The sequence below is a fragment of the Delphinapterus leucas genome, chromosome 19, assembly GCF_059928025.1.
Source record: "Delphinapterus leucas isolate spDelLeu-1000000601 "Yukka" chromosome 19, BTC_Dleu_Yukka2, whole genome shotgun sequence".
NCBI classification, from domain to species: domain Eukaryota; kingdom Metazoa; phylum Chordata; class Mammalia; order Artiodactyla; family Monodontidae; genus Delphinapterus; species Delphinapterus leucas.
The window spans coordinates 62,016,130-62,027,243 of record NC_143147.1 but is presented as its reverse complement, the minus strand read 5'-3'; the positions used below and the strand labels follow the sequence as shown (position 1 = coordinate 62,027,243).

Here is an 11,114-nt window from a genome sequence, read left to right as displayed (position 1 = left end):
CAACTCCGTGCTGGGAGAGAGGCAGGGTGTGGGGAGTGGGCACACAGATGAATCAGACCCAGCCCCGCTCTCCGTGCCAGTTCGCAAACCCTTAATCCACAGCCTAGCCCTGGAAGAGCAATGCAGGCTCAGGAATGCAACAAAGTGAGAATGCTTCCCAGTCCTGCCCTAGGTGGTCGCAGTTCAGAGCACTGGAAGGTTCCAGATGCCAGCGTTCGGACAGAGCCAATCTCTCTCTAGGTTGGCACCTGGCCGGGCGAGGGGTCCCCTCCATCACTGAGGGGGAGCTGAGGCCCAGCCCAGCCCCCAGTCACTGCCCCCAGGCCTGTCCTGTGCTCCCTCCCCTTCTCCTGCTGGGGCCTGTCTTGCGGGGGGGGGGGGCCCGCCCCCGGTGCTTACTGTGTTCCCCTCACCTCCCTTTGCTGGGGCCCGTCTGTGGCTCCCAGAGGGTGTGACCCGGGTCGCCCTCAGCAGAGGCCCTGCCCCACCCCGGCTCTGCCCCTCTCTCCTTCCCCCAGCCTGTATTTAGGCCCCTCTTGGGCCACCTCCTCCGACAGACGCCCACCGATCCTTGGAAGCCTGTAATTTCTGAGGGCTGAGTCACCGCCGCCTGCCCAGAGCCGGGTAAGCGTGCCGCCTAGCATGGGCGCTGCAGTGAGCTGCTGGGTCCTGGGCCTGCGGTGGGGAGCCCAGAGGCCTGTTCCCAGGAGGCCTTGCCTGTGAATAAGCCTTTAAATGCTATGAGTCCAGGCTGAGAATAGCCACTCCTTTATTCCCTCACCCCGCCCGCTCAGGCAGCGCTGGGCCCCCCACATCCACTGGGCTTTCCCCGATGCCCCCGGGGTCTGGATGAAGCCCAGAAGCAGAGAAGAATGGACAAAGCCTGCACATTTCAGATGGGGTGCTGGCCACGCCGTGCAGGACTCACCAAGAGATGGCAGAGCCGTCAGCAGAGGGCAGACAGGACAGCATAGTGGTTACGAGCACAGCGCCAGGAGGTGTGCTGCCTGGGATTGCGTTACGGCTGCGCTGCTGAGCAAATGTGTGACCTTGAGTGGGTGACTTAACCTCTCTGTGCTTCTGTTTCCTCATCTGAAATGGGACTGTGATGAGGCTTCGATGAACTAGTGCTTGTAAAGCACAAAGACAGGGCGTGCCTGAGCCAAGGCCATAAGAGCACAGAGGATGCTAGAATCTGACAGTGGGCTTAGCTGGAGGCAAGGTTTTAGGAACAGAGGTGGGGAGTGGGGAGTGGGGAGGGGGAGGCGTGCTCCCCCCACCCAAGCCGAGAGAGGGAGTCCTGAGGGAACCACTCGCAGAGGTCAGATCCTCAGCGGGGCGTTTGCTGAGCTTCAGAATTGCGCCCCGGGACGTGAGAAGTGGGGCGTTCCTGGGAGGCTTGGCCGGTGTGAGTGGGGCTCCTGTGTGCAGACAGGCAGAGCTGGCTCTGCGTGCGTCTGGAGCGATCTGAAGGCTGCCTGGGTGGCCACGCTCTACATTTCTACTATTCTCCTCATGGCACCGCGGGGTGGGCTAGGTGGGGAGTCTTTGGAGGGCTGGCTGCCTGAGTGCATTGAGCCACCAGCCAGGGGCTGCGGTGGGGCCTGGAGTGGTCCCTGCGGGCATCTCCACGTCAGAGCCTCTGCTGGGACACCCCCCGACGCAGGACTTGACGGGCAAGAGAACTGCGCCGGCGCCAACTGAGTGAGCCTCAGCTTCGCCCCCCTTTCCTTCTCCCTCCTGCCTCACCAGAGTGAGGGGAGAGGAGGTGTGGGGGGTGGGGCTGGAGGGGAGCCCGTAGGTGAAGGGCAGTCAGCCTCGGGCCCTGCGGCTTTGAATGGAGTGTGATGTTGACATTATGGGTTGGATCAGTCTGGTTATTTGAATATGCGACAGCGAGTCTAGATTAGCAAAGATGAGATGGTTCTTGGTGCTGAAGATGGAGGAAATCTTCTCAAACTGCCTAGTGAACAATAGTGATGGAGGAAAAAATAAAGCGGTTTGCTTTATTTTCAGTAAGCTGGTCACCGTTCAGTAAGCTGGTCACCCTTTCCATGACGTGGACTCCAGCCTACAGCTGTGGCCTCCTTCAACTGCCTTCCCTCCATCCCCACCTCCTTCATCCTGTCACCTCGTGCATCCCATCACCTCCACCACCCCATCTCCTCCATCCCATCACCTCCTCCATCATCTCCATTCTCATCACCTCCTCAACCTCCCCCATCTCTATGACCTCCTCCATCCATATCACCTCCTCCATTTCCACCTCCACTTCTACCTTCACATCCTATTTCTGGCCTGTTTCATCATTTCCTGAAACCATTCCCAGCTCTGTTTCCTGACCTTGCCATGCTCCTCTCTGGAAGGTACCAACCCAAACCATCTCCTAATTGGAAAAGTCAGATCAGCCCCAGTGCCTGTCCCTGCCACGCCTGACATCCTGGGAAAGGATCAGTGCTCTTGGCCCAGGCGTGGGCTCCTGCCCCATAGGTGAGGGGTGTGCAGTGGAGGGGCAAGCAGCAGTGTTGCCAGGCAGGAAGGCACCCCCAGGTCCCAAGTCTCGCACCATCACTGAGCACCTCTTACTCGGAGCCAGGCTCAGCGCCGGACCCTTTCTTGGTCCTTGAAGCCACGTTGCAAGGCAGGAATTGTCTTCCCAGTTGACAGCCGAGGCTCTGAGAGGTCCAGCAGGTCCTCTGAGCTTATTGGTCAGTGAGGAGCTGCCTTCCCAGGAGCCCCCCTGGCAGCCTGGAGACCCAGGCAGGGGCCTAAATAGGGGCTTTCTCCTTTGCCCACCACACTCCGCCTTTGCCCCCGGAAACAACCACAGCTGCCGAGTGGAGAACCATGTAACAAACATGTGTGTCCACCGCCTGGAGCTAACAAAGGTGAACATCTTGCCATGTTTGATTCAGACCGCCCCTCTCTCCCTCCTTCCCCTCCAGTAAATGTTAACAATAAGATGTTACACATAAAATTGAAGACCACTCTGTACCTTGTCTGGGACCCCATTTTTCCTGCTTTTGCAAGGCTAACTACTTTCCTAATGTCTTCACATTTATAATTTTATATATTTTTTAACATGTATAAGTATCCATAAGGAATACCTAGATTGTGTGTCAGTCCTGCTGTTCATATCATTCTGCATCATTGATATATTTGGACTTTGTTGTTTAATTTTATGTTTCCTATTTACCATGACGCTTTGTCTCCCCTTCCTATCTTCTGTTGAATTGATAAGGGTTTCAACATTCTCTTTTTCTTTTCTGTTTGGAAGCTGCAGGAAGCACCCTTTTGGTAGGAATTAATTAATTATTTAATTGATTATTTTTGGCCATGCTGCACAGCTTGTGGGATCTTAGTTCCCCGACCAGGGACTGAACCCACACCCTTGGCAGTAAGAGCGTGGAGTCCTAACCACTGCACTGCCAGGGAATTCCTGCTAGGTATTTAAATATAGATATTTAACTGTAAATTTTTATAACAAAGTGGAAGGTTATTCAGTATTTCTATCCTTCTTTGCAAGCTTGAACTTGCCATTGAACATAATCCTTCATAGTCTTTCTTACTGTTTTTAGAATTTCAGTCCCACTGTTTATAACACATGAAATTAGTTATTATTTTCACAATCAACATGTACTAAATCAACCAGTATGTTTCTGTGTTCACCCTTGTTTCTTGCAGCCTTCTCTTTCCTCCTGGGTTGACTTTTCTTCTTGCTAAAGTTCACCCTTTGGTAAATCTTTCAGGGGTGGTTTGAGGTAGGGGAACTCTTTCTTAGACTTTGCATGTCTGAAAATGTCTGTTCTCTACTCTCACTCTTGAATGATAGTTTAGCTGGCTATAGAATTCTAGGATGACGATTGTGTCCCTTTAGCCCTTGGAAATATTTCTCCAGACTACAAGAAATCTACTGAATTCTATTCATTCCTTTGTGGATAATCTGTCTTTTTGTCTCTGATACCTTTTTGGATTTTCTCTTTCTCCTTGGGTGTGGTACAGTTTCACTATTCAGTGTCTGAGTGTGAATTGATGTTTATTTATCTTATCATGTGCTGTATTTTGTGTTCAGAAGATTTTGGCTGTTGTCTTTTAGAATGTTATTTTTGCATCATTCCTTCTATTCTCATCTTCTGAAGTCCCTGTTAGACATGTTCGGAAGCTTCTTGATCCACCCTTGTGTTTCTTACCTGTAACTTCTTATTTTGTCTGTTTCATTTATTTATTTCTGGGCCCCATTCTCAGTAATATCTGCCAACTAATGCTCTCTCCAGTGTGTCCAACCAAGTGTATTCCGTTGAGTTTTTAATTTCAATAATCACACCTTTTACCTCTGGGATTTCTAGTTGATTCTTTTTCAAGACCACCTATTTTTGTTTCATTTAAGCCAGTTTGGGTTTCATAATTTAAAAATTTTATTTGATAATCCTACATATTTTTATCTGAAAATCATTTTCAGGTTCCTCTGTTATTTCCATTTCTTATGGAATGATTTCATGTCTCCGTGGTTGATTTTTCTTGATTATCTTTATTACCATTAACTGTGCCCAAGTTTGGGGGGTCAGGTTTGTAGGCTCATCTTGAGCAGATGTTTCTTTCTCTTCAACCCTCCCCATTCCACCACCTTCCCCCTTTTTCCAGTGGCCTCCACTTGGCCTCCTGGTGGTCACAGTCCAGAACAGTGAAGTCATTTCCTGTAGGCTCAGAGAACCCATCTCCTGGGGAGATGTTGGGCATATTGGAGACCCAGTCGCTAAGTCCCTGGGTGTCATGGCTTGGAAGCTCTGGTTGCTTCCTCCTACTTCTCCAGGTACACAGCTGAGAGCCCTGCTCCAGCCCCTGTGCCGAGCGTGGCTCCAGTCCCTGCTTCCTTTAGTGTCTGTTACGTGGAGATGGGTGTCTTATTTTTTATTATGGTTATGTCTTTTAAGTTTCTCTTTTTATAGTTTATGTGTCTTTCTCTGTCTCTTATGTCTATACGGGATGACTTGAAAAATGAACTTAAAGTGCCATCTAATTTTTTTTTTTGAGCTTTAAATGTTTCCTTTTATTGTAAGCCCATTAAAAATGGAAAACCAGTGGAAATTTTTAGTGTCCTGGAATGTAATAGGTTTGAAGGTTAATTTAAAAAAATAAAACCTCATTAAACTGACCCAAATGTGAGCTCAGCTGAACATTTTGGTTCCATAGTGGCGGGCTTTGCCAGCTACATGCAGGCAACAAATAATAAATTACTATCCCCACTTAAAAGTTGGAGGTAAGAACATTTCCTAGCAAGATAAATCGTGTCAGTTTCTCTCTATTCGAAGCCTCTTTGCTAATTGAACTTAGTTGTTAATTTTTAATGCGCGATTTTATTGAATTATAGCATCAACACTAGAAAAGTGCACAGATTATAAGTGTACAACACGAAGAACACAGCACGTGGAGACACCTGTGCAGCCTCTACCTGATCCTGAGCAACCCTGTGGCCTGGGTCATGGTCTCCATCCCAAGGGCAAGAAAGCAAAAGGTCAGAGGGGTCAAGGGCTTTTTCCAAGGTTCCCAGCTAGGAGGGCACAGCCAGGCCTCATGGCTGGGGGGTGGGGGGTAGGGGGGAGCAGGGGGGAAGGGCTGGGAAGTGGCAGCTGCGAGCAGAGAAATGTAACTTCTGACAGGACCTGGGGAGGGGCGAACCCACCAGACTCCGGTGTGGAGACAATCATTTTACTGCCCCTGGCTTTGGGATTTCACAGTCCAGTTTTGTTTTTTTAATTGGAGATTTTAAGATGGAGTGGCTATGTCTTCATTTTGCCAAAAAGATAAATTTTATTTTGTTTTATTTATTTTGTGGTACACGGGCCTCTCACTGTTGTGGCCTCTCCCGTGGTGGAGCACAGGCTCCAGACGCGCAGGCTCAGCGGCCATGGCTCACGGGCCCAGCCGCTCTGCGGCATGTGGGATCCTCCCGGACCGGGGCACGAACCCGTGTCCCCTGCATCGGCAGGCGGACTCTCAACCACTGCGCCACCAGGGAAGTCCCAAAAGATAAATTTTAAAAGACACACACTACTTCCTATTACCATTATTTTATTTTATTTTATTTTTTTTTTTCATTATTTTATTTTTTTAAATTTATTTATTTATTGGCCGCACCATGCGGGCATGTGGGATGTTAGCTCCTGGACCAGGGATCGAACCTGGGCCCCCTGCAATGTAAGCAGAGTCTTAACCACTGGACCGCCAGGGAAGTCCCACCATTGTTTTATTTTTTTAAGGACTTTTTCTCATGTAGGACATTTATACATGTAAGAAGGGAAATTTTCAGAATAACGACCAGTCCTTTGAACATCTTCAGCTTTACTTGAAAAAAAAAAAAAGGCAAATAGCAAAAAAGCCAAAAACAAAACCCCAGAACCTCACCTCTTTGCATTGTGCTCGCTTGTCTCATTTGGCCTCTGACAGGTGAGGACTTGTCACAGGCTGGCTCCAGTCCCCAGCCTGGTGTTTGGGAACCCTGACTGTGGGGATGGTCAAAGCTCCCTTGCAAGGCTACTAGTCTAGGTCTGGGAGCGGAGGCCACAGGGTTTCCAGCTTCAGCAAGGAAAATTACAGGATGACCGGTTAAATTCTAATCTCAGATAAACAATCATTTTTTAGCATCAGTATATCCGAAATACTACATGGGACATACTTATATTACAAAAATTATTTGTTACTTATCTGAAGCTCAGAGCTAACTGGACATCCTGTATTTTATCTGGCAACTTCATGAGGGACACTTAGAGCACAAGAGGACTGTGGGTTTGCCAAGGAGAGCCAGAAGGCACTGTGGGGATGGTCATGTCCCCTCCCCCGCCGACTCCCCTCCATGACCCTCGGCCATGCTCAGCTACAGCCCCTGAGGGCTGCCAGCTCTTTCCCAACACTCCCACTGGCCCTGTCTGGCAGGCCCTGTATTTATTTATGTTTTTAATGAAAGTAAATGAAGATTCACTTACTCTGGGGAACTGTACCGCGATTGCTCTCGGGAGACACCTGGCCTTCCTCTCGCGTCCTGCGTGGGGCCCATTCCCACCGGCTGCCCTTCATCCCACCATCAAATGTGTACCAAGCGCCTCTGCACACCTGGCTCACCGTCCACTTGGGGACGCAGGGGCATCACCCAACCCCAGGACGGTCCAGGACAGGCATCTTTATCCCCACAGAGCAGACGAGGAAACTGAGGTACAGAGGTTTGGGGTTGTGCAGGAAGGCATAGTGCTGAGAGCCAGTGGTGCCGGGATCTCAGCCCAGACCTCTGGCTTCCTGCCACCAGGCCCGTGGGCTCAGCCCGGGGAGCGTTGTAAAAGCTCGTCCCAGAGATTCCGATCCAGAGATTCTGATCGAATGGGCCTGGGGCAGGGCCTGAGTGGGTGGCTGTCAAAGCTCCCTGGGAGATTCCAATGGAGCGAGATAACTCTAGCTTCTCCCTGCTACAGAGATAAGCCCAGAGGAAACCTCCCCGTGGGAGGGGAAGCCCCACAGAGGAGGCGGACAAAGAAGAGGAGGAACTCCATCCCGTTCCAAAGACCAGATTCGAGTCCCTGGAAAGGGTGTTGCCGGGGGAAGGGACAGCAGGAGCAAAGGCACGGGGGTCGGGGGGGTGGGAATGTGCTTGCCATTGAGTGAACAGGATGGGCCGTGATGAAGACAAGATCCAAGATGGGGGGTTGCCTGCGCTTTCCTCTAGGTGCTTCTCAGAGATTCCCAGCTTCCCCTTGAGCCAAAGGCGCTGGTGAAATGTCAGTCCCTCCCCTTCCTCATTCGTGGGATGCAGTTTTCCCATCAGAAAGGTCATCCTGACTCCTTCTCCTGTGGGGTAGTAGAGGGATAGAGGAGGAGTAGGCAAGGCCAGCAAGAGGGGACAAGGGCCAAGGTTCAGAAGAGTCTTCTAAGGTGTGTGTCCAGCCCTGGCTGAGATAACGCCCTCCCTGCCCCCATCTGACCAAGTATGGTGTACAAGCATCCTTTCCCAAAGGACATCCCATAGTACGGTAAGGGGCCCTGTGATGAGAGCCCTGGAGTCCAATGAGCTTGGGAAATGCTGCATGCTGCAACCCTGAGATGGAGACTCGCAGCATCTATGAGCATATTAAAGGCTCTGAGAAGTCCTGCAATGAAGAGCAGCCCAGCAAGATTGTTTAATGTTAAGTGTTGGCACTTTGTAACCTCAGAGCTCTCTTTTCTGTGAACATCATGGATTATGCCCCCCCGCACTGCTGCCCCTGACACCCCCAGCCCCTGGAGGCAGGCAGTAGCTACATGAGGATAGTGGGTGGTTGTTCCCGGGAGGGCCACTGAAGGCTTCCCTGAAGAAATGTGGGCAATGGGGGCGTCATCAGGGTCTGCGCTGCCCAGGCTGATCTTCCAGAAGAGCTGCCCCTTCCTCAGGCTGCTGGTGAGGGGGGGCAGCGTCTCCTCTGAGGAAGCACTTTGTGTGAATCCAGGACGGATCTCTCCCTGGAAGAGGCTCAGTCACTGTTTGAGGCCTGATCTGGGAGGCCAAGGGAGTCTGGGTCCCAGGATTTGGGGGTCAGCCCTGGCTTTCATGGTCTGTGGGACTCAGCCAATGACAGGCCCAGACCCCTGCTTCACGGGGATGGAAACTCTACTGTGTGTGCACTGGGTAACCTCAGACTCCATGTCACAGATTCTCTATAATGAGGACTTACATGGGAACTGCCCATCTGAAATGAGTGGTTAAAGGTGCTTTGAAAATTGGCAGGCCAAATGGCCCAAATCTAGAAAAAACAAGAACTTGCTTTAGGTCCTAATAACAACATGTTTAGTTGTAAAAGATTTCAAGATAAAACAAAGAGGCTTTTACAATATACCAACATTGACCTCAAAAAAAGGTGTCCATGGATAAAAATAATATTATCCATTGATATGTTCCTGTCCATATGTGTATACATAGCATGTATATCTATTTATTTTTAGATTATGAAAGTAATCTATGTTCATTATGGAAAACACAGAAAAATGCAATAAAGGGAACAAGTCACCCACAATCCCACGACTGATGGGCAGTGCTGTTGGCGCTCAATGTATTGCTTTCCTTTATTTTTATGTTTTTCTTTTATTATTATAAAATTATATGTTTTATGTTTCTGTTTTCTACACAAGTAAAATCTTTATGTGCATATAGCCCTTGTAGCCTTCATTTAAAAAAATAATTTCTTGGACTTCCCTGGTGGTCAAGTGGTTAAGACTCCACGCTCCCAACGCGGGGGGCCTGGGTTCGATCCCTGGTTGGGGAACTAGATCCCGCATGCCGCAACTAAGATCCTGAGTGCCACAGCTAAGACCCGGCGCAGCCTAAATAAATATTTAAAAAAAATTTCTTGAGGTGAAATTCACATAACACAAAATAACCATTTTAAAGTGAGCAATTCAGTGGCATCTAGAGCATTTACCGTGATGTGCGACCACCATCCCCCCGAGTTCCAAAACATTTCCTGAAATCCTCGTTTTGCGCCCCTCAGAGTTGTGTCTGTTCTTCTACCAACTAAGAGGACTGTTATTATTTAAATCTCAACCTGTTCTTGAGCACTAGCTTGTTTTAAACTTCCCGGTATTGTCAGTAAGACTGCTGCCAGCACCTTTGGGTCTGCCTTTTGTTGGTGAGTCTGTTTCCATTAGGCAGGGCCTGGGCATTCGTGTCCCCTCCTGCACTTCAGTTCCCAGCTCTCCCCAGCTGAGACCCCACCTCTGACGCCAAACCACACACCCTGAAGCCTTGGGTGCTTTGGAGCCTCCTCAGCACCACGTACCCAGAACCCAGCCAGTCTTCTGTCATTCTTTGCTCTCTCTGCCGAGGGCACCACCTGCCATCCTGCTGTTCCCGTCAGAATCCTGAGCCACCCTGTCACCTCCCTCCCTCTTGGCCTCCCATGCAGCCCGTCCCCAGGTCCCGGTGATTTTCTCTTCAGAATTCCTCTTGGATACTCTGGAATTTCTCTCTTCACATCTGTCCATCTCCCTATCATGGTCCAAGCCACCATCTCTTCGTGCCGGGAACACTGCTTTAAGGCACCCAGCTGGACTCTCATCCCCTCCTGTCGCTCCCCTGTTCGTCTATTTTTATTTTTTTATTTGTTTGTTTACTTATTTTTTCAATTTTTTGGCCACACCGCGCGGCACGTGGGATTCTTAGTTCCTCGACCAGGGATCGAACTCCCGTCCCTTGCAGTGGAAGCGCGGAGTCATAACCACTGGACGGCCAGGGAAGTCCTCCCCACTGTTCATCTAGAGCCACATTTTCAAAATGCCAATCTGGTCATGTCAGCCCCACTGTTCCCCTCTTAGAACCTTTCCATGATTTCCCTTTTCTTTTAGGATCTTTATCCTAAAGATAAATCCAAGACCTTGACGTGCCTACCAGGCCTGGTTCCTCCACCATCTCTCCAGCCTCTCTGGGCCCCAGCCTCCTGGGTCCTCTTCCGGTTCCTTGTATGGACTATATTTCCTCCCACCACATGGCCTTTGCTGTTCTCTACCTGCAATCTCTTTCCCCTTGTTTTTCCTGGTTAATCCCTGTCCATCTTCCTGGCCTCAGCCCAATCTGCCCTTCTCCAGGGAAGCCCTCCCTGACCCCAGACCAGCTGCGAACCTTTTAGTGTATACCCTCATTGTACCTTCTTATGTGGTTATTTGGTTCATGTTTGTTTCCCCTGCTAAAGTATAAGCTTTAGAGGGCAGAAGCCATAATGAGTAATCAAGAAATATATATTGCATCAACCAACGAGAAAACAGTGTAATTACTGGAACAAAGCACGTGGGCACTTTTTAAAAGCCATTTAAATTTTATTGCCGAGTGCTTTCTGGAAAGGTGGGAGCAGCGTACATTCCCACGTTACATAGGAGAACGTCAGTGCAGCCACACCTTTACCGTAAATCGTACACATGCGGCAAGGCCTCAGTCATCTGACAAGTTCAAGCTTGGGGACTACCGCAAGCCAGAGAACAGTCAGCAGAGATGCTCAGCCAAGCAGGGGAGAGAGCGGCTGAGCTGAGCTTAAGAAGCAAAGGTGGCCACACCCCCGGCATGAGCCGGCCCCCCTTGGGTCAGGAGACAAAAGCAATGCCCCCAG

General features: G+C 49.9%; 1 long non-coding RNA gene across 1 annotated transcript; it reads left to right on the top strand.

Moving 5' to 3' along the window:
• Nucleotides 1–320: 320 nt before the first annotated feature.
• Nucleotides 321–11,114, top strand: LOC149746795 (uncharacterized). The gene is made up of 3 exons (XR_016389053.1): nucleotides 321–624; nucleotides 5,369–5,512; nucleotides 7,461–11,114. It is a non-coding gene; the product is annotated as an uncharacterized LOC149746795 (long non-coding RNA).